Source organism: Triturus cristatus, chromosome 2_1 (genome assembly GCF_964204655.1).
Source record: "Triturus cristatus chromosome 2_1, aTriCri1.1, whole genome shotgun sequence".
Classification (NCBI taxonomy): Eukaryota; Metazoa; Chordata; class Amphibia; order Caudata; family Salamandridae; genus Triturus; species Triturus cristatus.
Window position 1 is genome coordinate 819685007 of NC_140581.1, and position 18680 is coordinate 819703686.

An 18680-nucleotide genomic window follows, 5' to 3' on the forward strand; every position below is an offset into this window, starting at 1 on the left:
TTCAGCTTGGAACTCCCTTGCCCTGACTAGAGTGGTGGTTTCTGCCTGGCTTAAGCGCATGCCCTAGCCAACCAGAAATCCCATTTCTAACATGCATGTGGCAGGGTGTACGATTGTGAGACAATGATGTGTGCATGGTCTGTGACTGGCAATGGACAATTTCACAGGGAGGGGGAACAGTGATAAAGAGGGGAGTGGGTTGGAGTTTAGCAGTAGTGGGCATTCACAAGGATCTTCCCTTTAATTGCTTTTGATGTAAAAGTTCTGGCTGTTGCCTTGACCTTGAAGGGAGCACTGGTGTCAGGACATCCATTACAAAAGACCTTGTGTTGGGGAGTTTCGGGATTAGGGATGTGGTAGATTTTGTGAGATAAATGAGAGTGTAGGAGGCTGGCTTAGTATATACTGTCCACCTCTGGTGAGGCTCTGTACACTGAGGCCAGGAGAACCTCAGTAGTAGTGTTTAGGTCTGTGAAAACCAAAGCTCTCAAGGTGTAGCTGTGGAGAGCTGCTAAGGCTTATTCAGGAGGGGTGTAGAGCAAGTGAATTCACCACTATAGTCAGTCAGTAAGCTTTTCCCACAAGAAAGAATCACACCAGGTGAGTATAAAAATACTTTTTTTATTTATTAATACACACTAGATACTAACTTGGTATATATCCTACCCGAAGATATCAATTACACACAATGAATACTTAGAAAAGAGGTAAGTAGCATGGAAAACACATAGGGCCCAACAGGGGGCCACACCATATACTGAAATAGTGGAATGCGAAATGGTTATCAAAATGGGACTAGTACCCAAGGTTGAATCACCCGAGGGTAAACAAGGAACCACCCAAGGTGAGTAGCAAGGGACCCCAGGCACCCGGGTGCAGAGTGGTTACACCAGGTATGACGTCCATAAGGCAACACAGGGTAAGTCGTGTTTGGAAAATTCGAGTTCTAGGACCCTTACCAAAGGACACTGAATGTGCGTCTTGGATCAAGGAAGATTGGAGAGTCACCCCACCCGTGGATAACAAGAATATACAGATACCTGCACCAGAGAACCCAAGTGCATAGGGGTGAATTGGTGTCAGTAACCTCCGTAGACGCCAATGGAGGGTCGTGGAAGATCAGCAGCTACAGCATCTTATGGACCAGGCCGGTGGAAAACCAGGGTGAAGAATCCAGACAAGAAGAACCTGAAAGCAGAGGGGACAGAATCCAAACCACCCAGAGGTGACCAGGAGTCACAGGAGCACAATACCAGCCCTGGTTGAAGGTTCTTGGTCTAGCACGGAGTAGGAGAAACAGCAGCTGTGGAGACCCGGTGACATTGCTGAAGCCCATGAGTCTTTCACGAGCTGTCCCACACCAATCGACGGGTACAGGAAGGTCAGCAACCGGCAGGACCACTAACAGTCCTTGGCAAAAGCAAACAACGGTTCGCGGAAGAAGATGCTTGGTTGCAGGCCAGCAAGGTATGTGGGAATAACTCCCTTGTCCTCTGTGTAGTTTCATGCCAGATCGGGAGCCAAGGGCTCCTGAACTGGCCAAAACTGGTTTGTGCATGGAAGGCACCAAATGTGCCCTTCAATGCAGTCTGATGGCGGTTGAAAGCACCCCACCCTAACTAATTCTAAAGGAGAGGCTGTCACACCTCTCCTTCGCGGAAATCCTTTGTACAGCTTCCCCTGCCCGAGTGAAGCTCATTAGTTGGGGGGCAGAACACTGTCTAGCGACGGGCTGGCAGTCAGACCCTCCAAGGCTACACAGGTAGGTATTGGGGGGTCCTCCAAGGATATCCTAGTACATGGTGGAATCATGCAACTAACAGCAGAATCAGTGTAGTTCCATGATCCCACCATGTTTGGCGCCAAGCATGACCAGGTTTGGGTCAGCCATTTTGTACTTAGACCTCTCGACAGTGTCCACTACATACCTTATAATGGCTGTTCCGCGCTTAGAAAATGGAGTCTGGGGTTTGTAGGGGCACCTCCACCTGTGCAAGGGTGCCCACACACTTAGAGCCATGCACCCTGTCCTTGGAGAGAAGGGCCTGCCTTAGGGGTGACTTATAGGTTTTAAGTGCAGTGACCGCGATATAATGGAAACTTTATATCTGAGGTGAAGAATGCATGCACCGTGTCATGGAGACTGCAAGAAAAGATCTGTAGAGACAGTTTGCATGGGCTCCTATGGGTGGCACAATAGATGCTACAGTCCATATGAGATCCCTGAAGTACCAATGTCCAAGGTACATCAGTACCATATACTAGGGACATATAATGGTACCTCAGTATGCCAATTGGGGGGGTGTTTAAAGAAGGCCTGGGTGGTAAATTCTGTTCCACTTGCGGAATTTGTGGAATTTTGTGTTCCGCAGAGAACGCAGAATTGCCAAAAATTCTGCGATCCGTGGCTTCACGGAACTATTTGCTTGTTCGCGCTTTCAAAATGCATGTTTGTGAGATATTTCTCCCCGAGCATGCAAACAGCATTCGCGATCAAGAAAAAAGCATCGCGAACGGGTGGAACAAGCAATTCTGCATGTTCGGGGAACGTTTGTGAGCTCGCGGAGATTTTTTACAGTTTTGTGGAGCTTTGCATAGCGCGACTTCGCAAATTCCACCCACCCCTAGTACAAAGTACTTACCAACACATTTAGAGGAGAGAGCACTGTCACTAGGATCCTTGTTAGCAGGATCCCAGTGAACTACAGTCAAAACCCACTGACACCAGGCAAAAACTGGGGGTTTCTATGCCAGAAAGATCCTACCTACCTACAGAGAGATGTTAGAACTGCGATGGTCTGTCCTAGCTAAGTAGTTCTTCTCTATGATTCCTAACAGTCCCCTTTCTTCTGGGCTTACTAATTCAGTCTCTGGCCCAGGAGACACTTTCTTTCTCACCCATAAAAAGAGTAGAAAAATGCAACCAGTGCTACCTGGCCATGTTTTTTACACAAAGCAGTGCTGAACTGCAGACCTTGCACATAATATAAAGTTGTCACCAATGTATTGTACTAAAACGAATGGGAACACCATCGCAAAAATTACAGATAGAAAAAGGTGAACAGGGTATCAGTGCCAAGCTCTAAATCAGGCCCTAAATTCCATCTGTCCAAGTCAATAGGTCTCGTCTAGGCAAGAACTATTGACTTTGCCAATGTGTTTTAGTCATGTTGTACACCAGCATGGTGGCTGTTCGGCATGGCTAAAAGTTAGTGGCATAAAGGAGAGTGTCGTGGAGTGGCTTGGAGTGGGGTAGAGTGGAATAGTGTAGAGTGGAGTAGTGTAGAGTGGAGTAGCGTAGAGTGGAGTAGTGTAGGATGGAGTAGAGTAGAGTGGAGTGTCATGGAGTGTCATAGAGTGGCATGGAGGGAGCAAAGTGGAGTGGAGTGGAGGGGCATAGAGTGGAGTAGAGTGTCATGCAGTGGAGTACGTAGAGTAGAGCTGAGCATTGTAGAATGGAATAGAGTGTCAGAGTGGAATGGCACATAGTGGTGTAGAGTGGAGTGGCAGAGGAGGGTGGAGTAGTGCGTCAGAGTAGAGTGGAGTAAAGTGGCATACAGTGGCATAGAGTGAGTTACATAGAGTGGAGTAAAGTGTTATGTTGTGGCATGGAGTAGAGTAGAGTGGCATTTAGTGGAGTGGCATAGAGTTTTGTAGAGTGGAGTGGCGTAGAGTTGAGTGATGTAACGTGAACTATGTATAGTGTGGTAGCACACTGCCATTACAAGACAACTCATTTTCAGTTGAAATGACCATTACATTTGCACAGAAATATCGTTTTAGTGATAAAAGTATACAGTGCACAAAAGATAATGTGGGGAAATGTCATCACCTAGTGTATTGATCTCGTTCAAAATATTTGTTCCCACCACACTCTAAACTTACAAAACTTTTGCTTAATTTGTGCTTTCCTAATTCTGATATATTCTGAAATATCTGAAAAGTTAATTTACAGACATTTAACATTTGTTGTGTTCTTGAAAAAAAGCCTTTCCTTTCATAGCAAGATTGTCACATAAATCCTCTCGCTTTGAAGTCAGAGAAAGAAAAGTAAACACCATGCTTCCTTGGAAGACAGACATTTGACCTTTGTCTTTGAATGCACAGCAAATGTGACACGATAAGAAAATTATTTAAATACCAGTTTTCAGAAAGCGAGCACTGGTGAATAAATTCTGCAAATAGGCTGTGTTGCATGGGAGGGACAAACTCAAGCTTGACAGCCTGTAACAAATAAAGTCAACAAAAAGAAAGCAAGCAAATGTGAGTTACAAAACAGAAAGCCAATGGTAAGCAAAGGGTGGAATGCATTCCCAGAGAAGCTTTCAGAATGTCCCCAACCAGTCATTAGCAAACCGAGGCTACGACCTTAAAATGGGTGTGAGAGGAAATGAAGAAGCACAGGCTTGGGCCAATACCAGAGTAAAAGTCAGAGTTTGGGTAGTTTCAGTCAGTAGTAGGTCTGATATACTTGGCAATATCAATTCGGAATTGTTAAGTGTTTTACTTTCATTGTATCACTATTATGTTAGCAGTGTCTTAAAAGGAAGTCTCTATTTTTGTTGTGTAAAAGTATTGCTTAAGTATGAAAGAAAAAAAGATGTTTGTGTGTATTTTTCTGTTTTAACTATGTTTTATGATTATTTGTGATTAACGTGAATAATTATGAATATGTGAGTGAGGTTTCTCTGAAACTAAGCAATATATTAAATATAAAAAGCAACACATCTGATGTTTAGTGGTGAGAGCAAAAAGAGTTAAATGAAGTCCAAAAATGATCTAATTTTTAGTGTCAGAAGTAGAATTAGCCAACTGAATTGGCTTGAGCGCCTGTAATTCTTAAATATTTGCACAATGTGCAGCCCACAAATGTGGTTTGCAAAGAAAAATGCAGCTGAAAATTAAATAGGAGTTCTGTTTGAGACGCCCCTACCACTAGGGAAGAAACGTGTGCTTAAATCATTGAACCGATGTATTTAAAATCTGCGATCTTACATTTAATGGATTTTTACCCTCTCATAAATATAATGAAACTACCTTTTAAACAACAGTGCTTTTAGGCAAAGTGCTGCATTTCAATAATTTAGTCATATAGGATAGAATGAGTAATCAAACATCAACTACTTACTTAAAATGTCATGTTCTATAAAAAATGCACGAAATTATTAGTTGCTGAAGACAAATGGACCGTCGATATTAAAGAGTCCTTTTGTGCTTTTCTAGGTTATCCAACTGTTTTACATGAATATATGTAACAGGTGCATAAAATTGTGTTCTATAGAATGATTATCTAACCCTTGCAGCATAATTGTATTGAAAATACTTTTGGGTTCTTTCCTTTGGTTACAATATTTCCGTCCTTCAGGACTGGTGAAGCTTATCGTGATGTTATTGCAGCATTTTAATATGTCATTGATTTTCTTTTAACTGACGTCAGGACTATTAGGAATGCGTTCTAAAGTTGCAGAGATGTACTTTTCAATGTATGTGCGTTTTAAGTATCTTTACTGCTCCAGAGGTTCAATCTTCTTCTGTCAGTCGTTCTTCTAAGTAGCTAAATAACTAATTATAAAAATGCTGTATTAAGTGTGGCTGCTTCGTAGAAATGGTGTATGTTTACTGACTCTTGGGGGTATATTCACAAGAACGTGTGATAACTACCGCAAGAGTAGCTAACGCAACTCTCAACATCACCGACAATCACGGGAAAATTACACCGTGCCAACCAAGTATTCACAACGCGGCGGTAGCATGCGATAGTCACCAGATAACGCGTCAAATGTCAGCGTGAAAATCGAAGAAAAAAAAAAGCGAAATGCAAAAAATCATGCGATGAGGCTAATCGTGGTACAAAAATCATCAAAAACCAGCCACAGGCCTGCAAATTCCACACGTCTGGCGGGCAAATGCACTATAAAAGAAAGGAAAAAAACACCAAAACCAATTCAAACGGCGTAGCACCATGGATGCACCAGGACCGAGTGCAGAGGAGAAGCCGAACTTCACAAGCCCCACGGAGGGCCAGCCAGGAACCCCGTGTTCGGGGAAGGGCAAGGAGAAGAGGAAGACTGGGTTCAGTCCGCAGGAAGACCGGATCATCGTCACGAAGGTGATAGAACACCATCAACAACTGTTCGGCACCTCCACAGCGGCACTGACAACCCAAACGGAAAAATGGCAGGCCATCAGCACCAACGTCAATTCAGTCGGAGTATCGCTGAGGTCAATGGAGGAGGTCAAGAGGCGCTGGCATGAAGTGCACAGCCAAACCAAACAGAAACTTGCCGCCAGCAGGAAGGCAGCAACGGTGACTGGAGGTGGGTGTCCTGTGACACAGGAGGAGCTGGATGAGCTGGAGGAAATGGTGGCCACAGTCAGCAGTGTGGAGACTGTGGCAGGATTTGGGGGCCTGCCCACAGCTTGATACGACCTAACCCAACAGCAACAGGGTGAGTAACGACCAGGGACTGGGGGGACGGGGGGAGATGGGCCCCATCGCACACATGCACAATCATGTGTAGCACACTGCACACCCACAATGATCATGGAACATGTCCCTGATAGCCTTGGCACACTGCAGCACACATAGAAACACCAAGTAGGCCCCCACCCACAATGTGCACAAAGGGGCCCCCCTCCCTATCACCAATATCACAACCGACCCATGCACATGTGCTAAATCCAGCAAAGCAGCGGCTCTTTGACCCACACTGACTATGCAAGTGACACTGCATGCCAGATAGCATGGCAGCAGCCAAAAAACATGACATGGCCCACAAATCGACATGGAGGTGGTCCGGTGCGGATCACATCCGTAAAGGAGCAGGTCACACTCTGACATATCCATGTGCACCCACAACCCATGCGTACAATACACGCAGCAGACAAACAATGCACCAGGCAACAAAATCTGTCCGAAAGCACACATGACCCAAGTCAAAAACAATTCAGCCACCAAAAAGTATACAATTCAAAGGCACCCCGCCTCAAAGGGAGAAGGCTACACGAAATCAGAGCTGCAGTCGCAACTCCCCCACAATGCAGCACACACATATAGCAATCACAGAACATCAGCAATGACGGCAATGTGGTACAAAGCGCAACACCAACACCACAGGACAGGGCCCGCAACAGGTTCCGCTCGTGCGTAGTAACTGTCCACTCACATCTGGCATTGTCTGACACTGTGTGATGATAATGTACGGGTACTACCACACATCCATCAAATATCCAGCTCCACTAAAACAGTCCCAATGTACATTGGCATGCAGTCTGAATGTAAACATCTGCAAATCTTCTACATACATGTGTAACTCTGTTAACCTGCATCTCCCCTTTACATTGCAGAGGGTCAAACAACACCTCCTGCCGAGCACACCACACTTCCCATCATTGATGATGAAGAGGACAAACAGCACATATGTCAAGACACCCTCCAACGGACAATGGACAGCCTCCACACCCCATCCCCAGCAGCAGGGCAGGCTAGCTGCCCCGAGTTGACCCCACCACCTGTTGAGAACACACAGCAGGATCACACACCACCACGGCTGTCTCCCAGGCCCCCCGACCAATACATGGAGTTCCAACAGCATGTGTGGGGTTGCCAGGTGGAGTTGGCTGAACAGTTGTGGGTGGGTTTCGAGCTCGTGGCAGCCAAACTCGATGCCATACGTGGGTGTCTGAGTCCCATCAGGGACCACGTACAGTCCCTATCGGACACCCCCTGTACGCACCATGCTCCACCACAGATCTTGGCAAACCTCGCTGGGGCCATTAATCGAATACAAGAACTGTCTGGTCAGACAGGCACCAGCGATGACAGCACAGAGTTGGCACAGATGCGGAGGTCAATGGAGACCATGGAGCAGATGCAGGCTGGAAGTATGGCTGCCATGGCTGGACACCAAGGAGTAGTAGCTGAGAACTTCAATGCCCGGCAGTTCATCATCTTGCCATTTCTGCCACTGAGCCTGTCCCAGATGACTGCAGTGGGAACATCGACACACAGAGCTCCGACCCCTGATGTGTCAGTGGCACACAGTGATACAGCCATTACCCCGCGATACACACCGGACACTGAACCGGAATCAGGGGAGTAAGATGGGGATGGTAATTACTGTGTGAGGAAGGAGGCAGTAGCAACCATCACCGCCAAATAGCCTGTCCCTGCCTGGTTCTGCCCTATGCATTATGTCCTGGGACAATACCTCCCACTGACCCCCGGAACACTCTGCGACTTTCACCCGGACCCCGACACGGACTGCCATATCTTCACTGGTGGACAATTACACAGCAATCCTGCTGCGGACTGAATTCCCCCTCTTCCTAATCACTTTTCAATCCCCAAAGGACTCTGGTTGGCCCACCACTGGGCTTCCATGTAATGTGGGCTTGGATAGCCATGTACAGCTCCAGCTCCATCAATCACCTGAATGTGAATAAAACATTCAAAATCACACAGATGTGTCTTGACTATGTTCACGCACGTATGGAGGTATGGCTGGATGTAGGAACAATCATTGCACATGAAGGTACACCCTGGTAACTGACATCTATGCGCATGTGTAGCTCTGAGACACATGGCCAATTGGATGACTGTGAAGGTGAGTACTAGCTGTGTCCCCATTGCACATCAACAACAATCTCACAACCCCCCAACGTAGGCACACGTCCATGTATTGCATAGGGCTATGTGTAGGAATGACCAAATCGGTAGCAGGCCAGGAGTGGAGTCCTATATCACATGTGACAACAGAACTTCAAGTCGCATACCTACTCACACGCATCTGTGTAGACACATTCTGTTATGATATATGACATCGCTCCACATGGTCAGAGGTTGGACACCATACTCACATTGCTGAAGTCATGTAAGTGCACAGGTCGGCCAGCAACTATCCCAAAACAATGTCTGGCTCACAGAGGTGGAGCTTGCAAAAGGGAGCCACCCCACTGCACATGCGTCAGTCAGTTCCTCCCTGTGTAGGTACGATGCTCATTGTGGCACACGAGTGGACAATCTAATCAACACACATCACAGTTAGACACCAGTGGAGTGGCATGGACTTTATTGGCATGTGTGTGTCCGTACGGAAGAGACAACGGCCACAACAGGCAGGGACATGCTTAAGACACTTACACGCAGCATGGGAACATGTTGAGGTTCAGAAAATGGTGAGGCAAAAATGGACAACAATCATCACGGATGGCAACGGTCTCAGCCCACCTTGCCTTGCTGTATGAGTCATGTGTTTGGCGTCTGCCCATTGCCCCGTGTGAGGGGGCAAGACTCACTGCCCATGGGATCTGCATAGTGCTCTGCCACCAAGGTGTGCAGACTGTCTGCTCTGGGGACAGTGATCAGGTGAAAGGGTCCGACAGGTTCACATGTCGTGCTACATTGCCATGTGTGTACTCTCCCCCAGCAGTGTGTCCGAATTGGTAACATTGCCAAACGACGCTGTATTGCTCCGACCATGGACCTGCATCACCTTGCACAGGTGTGTGTACACACGCGTAGTTCCATGCACATGCATCCAGAGTTCTGAAGAAGGCAGACATGTCCTCTGTTGTGGTGGGATATATGAGCATTCCCCACGATGCAACAAGTGGGTGACAATCCGATGTGGCTTCAGGAACGTAGTTACTCATCCAAGAATGCCCGCTCAGCTTCATGTGCAATGTGTTCCAATAGTATGTCGTTGTCGTGTTCAAGGAACACCAGGGTGAGCCAATCCATTAACTGGTCCGGGCAGGTGTGTTCAGCCCAGGCCGTTTCACCAATCCACAACACAGCCCAATAGGGGAGCGCCTCAACGTGGTCACTACAAACGAGGAATTGTGCAATCTCCCAAGTACAACTGCCAATACATATGCAGTATGTCAAGGCATCCCATGCACGTCTGTCTCGGTTACACTCCTATTCGTGATCTAATAGTGGCCGCAGACACAAGTCATAGTCGAATTCATCTACTGTTGTGTTGGATAAGCAGACATCCATGTGACACTCGAATGTGCATGTTCATCAGTGGAACCAGGGCTGGACGCAGGTGACGTAGGCAAGGCGGAAGCTCAGCAGGTAACTGATCCGCAGCACTGCCAGTGGCAGTGCGCCCAGTAAATGCAGCATACCTGCCCGGTACTGTTCCACGTGACGGGGTTGTGCATGTGACCGGGATGGCCTGCCATTGCGTTGGTGCGTCTCATGGAAACGCCACTCTTCTGAACTGCAGCAGTTGTGTAGAGGATATGCCACAGCTCTGAGCAATGATTTGAATGTGTGTGCAACGTTGGGGAGAATGGGTTGCTGTTTCCGTGAGTGTCAAGGGCATCCCTTGCGGGGGTACCTCAGGCAGGGTTTCTGTGTGTGGGGTGAGGATGAGTAGGATAGTTCATTTGCACAATGCGTGGTGTGGGAGTCGTCCCCATCTGCCATGACATCTCTCTCAGGGTGTTCCAGCCGCGTTCTGGACCAAGGTCTGAGGTGCAGGTGTCCTCCCACCTTCTGCACTGGAACAATGGAGCTTTCATCCCTGATGTTTGTCTGACTACTACTTGCGTTTTCAGAATGTGACGTGGCTTTGGCCCTGAGAATGAGACAAGGCCTTGGGCTCATGGTGTACAGATGGCGATACACACATACATGTTGGCATGTGGAGCCAGGTGCCTGAGAGGCCTTGCGCTGCTTGTGCAATCTCACTCCGTCTCTCTTCCTCGCTCTCTCCTTCTCTTTCCTTTGTTGGGCGCATGGCACACCTTCTTCTCTTGGATTTTTTCTTCCAGGCTGTGTCCTACAGATTGTCAGTGAGGACCCACTAGGACTCATCCGAATGGTTGTTTTGGCTTTTGTTTGAATGGTGTTTTGTGTTGGTGATTGCATTGCTGTATGACTGATTCTCCATTTTCTGGCCACGCATGTATGTTGATTTTCGTGCTTGTGGGACATCAGGAAAAATACTTGTTTTGGGATTCCTGGTGTTGGTTTGCAGTTTCTTTGTCCTTGGTTGGGGGTGGGCCCGGGAGGGGGGGTGTTGCGAGCCTGGGTGTGGTGTCGGTGGATGTTGTGGCCCTCTTGGGTGTCCGTGCTGCATGTTCAGTTGCTCGGTGGCATCTGTTGTTCTTCATATGTGGCTCTGGGCTGTGATCCTTGTTTTGTGCAGGTTGTGGTCCGACTTTGCACTAGGTCTGAGCAGGTGTTAATTTCCTGGATCTAAAATGCGCCTTATCGCCTGTTTTGTGTTCTTATCGCCGATCTGGCTGGTCGTTGAGAATGTTGCGGAGTGATGTCCCTGCTTTTTTTTTGTTGTGGATGCTACCGCTGGAAAAGTGGTGCTGTAGGCTGTTTGAACCGGCTTGTGAATGGGGCAGTAAATTTATCACGACTTTGGCGGCGCTAAAGTGCCGTTAAATCGGAGATATCTCCTTGAGAATATGGCCCTTAATGTTCTGCATTTGTGGCTGATTTGTTCAGTGGTGTAGCTAGAGCTTTTTGACGCCAAGAGCTCAAACTCGCGAAATGTGAGACCTATTGCATTGCAAATGCTTGTTTAAATTACCATGGGGTGAGATCTACATAGACGAATCTCAAAGCAATGGGCTGGTTGAATGTTTCAAGGTGTGTTCAACGAGCCATCATAGGAGTCAAAGCAGTGCAGCATTCACTCTGGAGCACATTGTTTTTTCCTGTGAGGGAACAAATGCTTTTCTAAGTGGTCAGGTATTGTGTGTCATCCTATATCTGCTTTTAATGGTTCGGTATAGTGTGACAGGGAAAGTCCTAGAACTGTCAGACGGGAAAATGAAAACTGTTAAATTGAAGTATAAATCAAGGTGCAGGACCTCAGTAATCTGAAATATTTTCAGTTTAGAAATCGTCTGGATAATGAGAAACAGGTCAAACCTGGGGACACAAAATAAGGAAACATTATGATGGCAAAGGCTAGAGGGTCTCTACAAGCAAGCACAAAGTCCCACAGTGCAGAGATGCTCCCCCCACCCAGAGGCTCGCCTCAAGAGAGCAACGGAGAGGCTGCTTACCTGCACGCTGATGTGTCATCCTACGCTATTGGCAGTAGACCACATCCTCTAGCAGAAACAGTATTTATTATGTTTCCATGCTTCAATGGTTATTTAATGTTAGGCATGAGGGTCAGATATTGACTTTCTATAGCAGACTTCCATATACAGCAAGCAGGCGGAAAGCGCATGCCTGGATTAGGTGAGATACATTGGTTCAAACTCCCCTGAAGGCATTGTTGTTCTGCATGTCTGTTCCTTACATGCAAACCCCTCACACAGACCTTAGGGGAAGGGTGGTTGTCAACCCCCAGGAAGAAAGCCACACACAAGACAACTATCATTTGTTTGGTTAAGAAACAGCACCAGCTACCCACGTCAGTGTGTTTTTGTAACTGTTCCTTTAATCTTCCTTAGTCATCCTTACAAAATTTAAAGCAATATAATGAGGTGGCATAATTTGCGAATCCCTTTATTTCTTGGTCTGCCATTCAACAGAAACAGCCAGTAGCAATAAAGAAAAGGCCACAAGGCAGCAGCTCCCTAGAAACAACTGTTTATTGCTGTTGCAGCTACAGAATTGAAGATAAGTGTTTCCAACTCCCTTTCTGATGTTTTGTCCTGGTAAGTTTCTATGGGTTGCTCTCTTAATTGGCATTAATTGCTTGTGAGCCCTTACCCTACACTTTACTCTCCTCATCTTGAGAATCAAGTTATTTAACCTCAGTTATATTTTTAGCTTTTGGTCTCTTTCTTTATTCTTGCTTGAAGTCTATTTGGGGTTTGCTTTGTGTACTTTCTGTAGTTCTATTAAATTACTTGGTATTGACATTCTTTTAACCATGCTTAAAAAAAAGGTTTATAATATGGCTTACATAACCCTGATCCTAGTCACATTTCCGATCGCGACACTTCCAAGTCATTTACTACCCTTGCTGAAGTACGCGATTTTCTCAATGTTGAAATAGGACATCGTTTTGAAATTACATTATTTAGAGAGATAGATTCACATATGTAAGCATTTGCTCTGGGTGCTACTATTAAAATATTAAATATCCTCAGGTTAACTCCACTGATAGCAATTTGCATGTTCCCCAATTGATTTTCCCAGACAAATCGATTGCTGCTCTCCAGGGTTTTAGGAACTAAGGCTATTCCACTCACCTGTCTCACGAAGCATACATGGCAGAAGTATCTGTGCTTGATACGGTTTGTGGGTATATTGCTTCATTTACTATTGTTTATATCATATTTAGAGGCCTGTATGTAGTAAAAAAGAAAACGGGCAACAGTCTCAAATCTATAATGAGGTAAACAGATAGAAGAGAGTCTTGGAGGGAAAGTGAAAGAAAAGAAGTAACGAAGAGAGAGAGGAAATGCTGCAGAGAAATATATTTACAAAGGGAAGAAACATTTACAAAAGAATGCAAGCAGTGATTCAATGAGAAGGGGGTGGAGAAATTGCGGTCTCATGGTCTACATATGCATGAACTCACAAACCTTGTGCTTCAACTTTAAGGTTACAAACTTTCAAAAATAGCAAATAGTCAAGATACAAACGGAGCGTCGGCTCCCTCTAGTATACGTCTAAAGAACACTAGCAGTGCTGATGTGTAAAATAGTGACCTGTTCAAAGGAAACTGGCGCTGTTGAGGAGAAAAACTGACTAGCATGCATAAAAGATGACATAGTAGGGCGGGTGGACAGGAGAAAGGACTTTTGTATTCAACAGGACAGAAGCACACAAATCTCTCCATCTCGTTGGGTGCATGGATCTGCTTCTAGGCTGCTACAGAACCAGTAGTGTGGTTCAGCAGGGTGATGAAGCCGGCTTTGTAAGTGGCTTTTTTCCGGTGGGAGAAGGACAGTGTGTGCGACGGGAAAGGAACAAGCAGCAGGACATAGAGCAGTGACGCGCCTATATGGGGTCTGAACATCCACTCAGGCATGTGAAATGGGAAGTTACACACATACTCGTGCTGGAGTATTAATAAGAAACAAGTTAAAAAAGGAAGACGTCAAATGAAAATCTAGTAAGTAATAAACAGAATGGCTCACGGAGAACATCAAAGCGGCCGCGAAAGTGAAAGTGATCACGATCAAACATCAAAGCGATAAAGCGCGGCGCGCGCGCACATGCACTGTAGCTCTAGGCTGGCCATGGTAGCATTTTTTGGAGCCCTCACAAAAAGTCTCGCCAGACCAGCGCATGCGCTGGGTCAGGCGAGACCTAAAATGGGCCATTCTGATAGACTGAGGGACCTTTTTCTCTCATCTGTCATTTTGGTATCTCGGTATAGGTTTTGGTACCAAATGATCTGATTTTCTGGCTACATCACTGAGGAAATTATTGCCTTGCCATTAGAGTGCTCTGAGACTCGGTCACTGAGTTCTTGAACATTTTTTTTAAAGACCCTAAAAGGGAGCAGGGTGTGCGTACCCTGCCTCCCAGGGCCATGTGGGGGTGAGGCGGAAGGATCCAGAATGGACCCTCCCTTTAGGTAAATTAAAAAATAGAAATATTTACGTTGGGTCACTGTTACTGCAGTACCAGCACCCAGTACTGAAGTAACCAGTGTGGACACCCCTGTGGTACTGCAGTACCCTTTCTGCAGCACCATAAAACCCTTAATAACAAAATTCTGGCCATAGGCCATGTGCACTGGTGGTTGCCTGCCAGCAGTGGGTTGGGTGCAGGGCTAACCCACTGCAGCACACTGCTGAAGGCTGTGTGCAGCAAAGTTTTGGGAATCAGTGGTGTGTTTAGTGGCTGCAGGGGATATTGGGTGCAGGGCCTGACCACAGACTAGAACCTACAGCCAGCCTCCTGCTGCACATAGCCAAAGGCTGTGCAACATCAGGCTTTTGGGTGCTTGCGGTGGGTTGTGAACCCGCAAGAATTGTTGGGTGCAGGGCAGAGGCCAACTCCCTGCTGTGAATATCTGAAGGCTGTGACAGCAGGGGTTCACCTTTCCTGGTGGGCTGGGTGCAGGTTCTACTCACAGACCAGGCCCTCCCACCAACTGCTGATATGCACAGCTGAAGACTTAGCGCAGCATGAGTGGACTACTCCTTTGTGTGGTTGGGTGCAGGTTGCCTGAGGGGGGTTGAGCATATTTTCAGCTTAAAATATGATTAAAAAAGCACAGACATGCACTGAAAAATCAAAGGTTAAAATGATGTTATAGTTAGGTATGGTAATCAGAACTTACATTTAAAATAATTGAAATTTATTGAAAAAAGCAAAGGTTAATGTGACGTTATAGTTAGGTGTTGAAATGAGACTGCAAAGAGCAGTTAAAAACCGCAAAAACCCAAACATTTAACCAGTTATAGTTTAGTGAACTAACTATAACTTGCGCCCAGTCATGGACTGCTTATGATCTCACATATTACATCACTCATGGGATGTTAAATGGCATAATTGATGGCATCACTGATGGCATCATACAGTTATTATGTCATCCAGATAGTGTTCTATAGGATTTGTGGACTTAAAGTAATTCAACAATATACTCCTGTGTCCAAGTTTCTATCACCAATCAAGTGATATTGGACATGCCATCTGACCACATTCCGGACACATTACATAACTGCCAAGTGACCCATAGACTTTAATGGTTGTCCAGTCCCTTTTAAAACTTTGAACACCCTCAAAAAGAGTTTGAACTCTATTCCTATTAATTGAATCACTCTCTTAAAGACTTTAATTGACCCACAACTTTAAGTCAAAAGGTTGACAGGTACACGTTTGCTGCTGATAAGATGCTTTCTGCCAGATCCTATGGACAACACTGTAGTTCAACAAAAATATACTGCACACATTCCTGACAGAAGCACATTGGCATACAACCTCACAGCCATGCTTACAACTCAAGTGTGAGTTATACCACCTCTAAGTGGGTCACTTCAAAATTATACATTATTAAACAACCTTCAATGCCTCAAAATCTTTAGGTCAGTTCAGGAAATAAACATCTATACCTTATTTTAGTTACAGAAAATGTGTCTATATTTCTGCATTACGGCAATTCAACATGAGCACGAGCCCAGACGTCCCCTGGTGGGTAATCTATTGTCAACAAAAGCGTTGACTATTCTCAAAGATTATTCGCAACAGGCTTTGGCTTTAAGGCAGAAACTACTTTGAAATATGCCTGCGCAAACCATATCAGGTGTGCTCAACCTTTCTTTTGTTTAACTTAGATAACTATTTGCACCCTAAACTTTACTGGTATGTAAGTGGTCTACCATATCACTTTCACCATGCACATCCACACTTGCCTCCAGGGATTACGCTATTTCCAGTCTATGCCCCAACACATTTACACACAGTGGGCCCGATTCACAGAATTAACTTAAGACTAAATCCTAAACTTACTACTTTGTGGTATTCACAGAATGCACTTGCTACTTTTGGTATTCACAGACTGCACTTACTACTTTTGGTATTCACAGAATGGATTTACGACTACTAACTTTACGTCCGCACTCGGGCCGGAAATTCCGGCCCGGAAGCGGAGCTTCTGTGCCGGAGGTGGGGCTTCCGGCCTGGAGGCGGAGCTTCCGGGCCGGAGGTGGAGATTTCGGCCATGGCTAAATCTCCGCCACCGGCCGGAATCCCCACCTCCGGGCCGGAAGCTCCGCCTCCGGCCCGGAAGCCCCGCCTCCGGGCCGGAATTTCCGGCCCGAGTGCGGACGTAAAGTTAGTAGTCGTAAATCCATTCTGTGAATACCAAAAGTAGTAAGTGCAGTCTGTGAATACCAAAAGTAGTAAGTGCATTCTGTGAATACCACAAAGTAGTAAGTTTAGGATTTAGTCTTAAGTTCATTCTGTGAATCGGGCCCAGTAATTCTATGCAATATGCGACTATCGGCCTGTTTTTTTTTAATGATGGAAGGGATTATGGAGTAATGTGAATAGCAGCCTCATGGATGAAGTAATTTGAGATGTTACTGCAAATGTCTCAACTGGTGAATTTCAGTATTTTTCCAGTTTTGAACATTAGCTCTTACGTTAAATGTTATTTCAACACCTAACTATAACATCACTTTAACCTTTGTGTTCTTTTCAGGGAAAAGCAAGGGTGCAGGCGTGAGTTATAGTTACCTTAGAACATGAATTACAGTTACTTGAGATATCAGAAATATACCTATTATTAAGTCCAGAAATTTGACTCACTGTTCTCAATCATTACTTTTTCTAAAACAACTGCGCGAGGATGAAACATGTTTTTATGTAAGCCTATTTTAAGGGCTGTTGTACAATCAATATTCTCAATGCACCTTGATTAAGCTGCTGTTTTCTTTTGATTTGTAAGGCAGGAGTTTTAATCCGTAAACGTGAAAATCAGATTAATGTACTGTTTTAGAGTCCTAAAGCACAAAGCACTTTAAGTAGCCTTTTTACAGTTGTTATAAGCAGGCTATTTTGAGTCACTATAACTGCATATGTATGAGTAGTTTAATTTTTGGTTTCTGGTTTAACATGCTTACATTGTTTTTATTTTGTGCTTTTATGGCTATATGCCAGCTGAATAAAGCTGATTTGCTTTCATCAATTGAACTATAACTGGTGAATTTCGGTGATTTTGTTAATTTAAAACAGTATGTTGTACCAGACATTTTCGCCTTACACAACATCCCTTTAACCCTCAGTTTTTTTGTGTGAATTTTGTGTTTTTTTATATATAGTAATATATTATCACAATTCCTAACTATAACATCACTTTAACCTTAGGTTTTGTCAGTGATTTTTTATATTGTTAACATAGAATAAGATGTCCATAGCTGTGCACGGTGGGGGAGGAGGGTTTGGGTGCAGGGCCTGGCCTGTAGCACAGCCCTGCACCTAACTCCCACTGGCACCCACTTCCCCGATGCGCACAGGCTTTGGCCCTATGCTAAAACCCCCTGTGGGAGCCCTACTGCCCCCAGTGCTGAGTTTGTCAAGTGGTGAGAAAACAATAGTAAACAAGCATTGGCATAGCCAATAGGTCTCGCCTTTGGGACCTTATAAGTGTTTAGCCATGCAACAGGTGCATAACTAAATACTTATAAGGTCCCAAAAGCGAGACCTATTGGCTATACAGAGCGGCCGTGAAAGTGATCGCGATCAAACATCAAAGCGACCGTGGGGCCGCGAAAGTGAAAGTAACCGCTGTAAAGCGCGGCGCGCGCGCCCGCGCACATGCACTGTAGCTCTAGGCTGGCCTGGTAGCACTTTTTGGAGCCCTCTCAATAAGTCTCGCCAGACCAGCGCATGCGCTGGGTCAGGCAAGACCTAAAAAATGGGCCTAGTGGATTTACCAGGGGATCAGCAGATCAGCATATATAGAGAAGATTTATTACTTATTGTGAAAACTCAACAATAATTGTAATCAAAGGTATATTTTATAAATTCACAGATGGCAATGTTTAATACAAGTGATTGTCCTAATTTTTATAAATAAATAAAAAATAGGCACCTTTGAGGCTTCGTTATAACATTTACAGGCCACAATGTGCAGCTATAGAACCCACCACAAGGTGTCCCTGCATCCCAGTTGAAGAACAAAGAGCACCAGCTTGGAGTGCCTTAAAATAAATGGTTGAAGAAAATGGCTGGTGGTGGCCCAGCTCCTTCTAGGGGCACCACAACGATTTAATATAAGTAAACACTA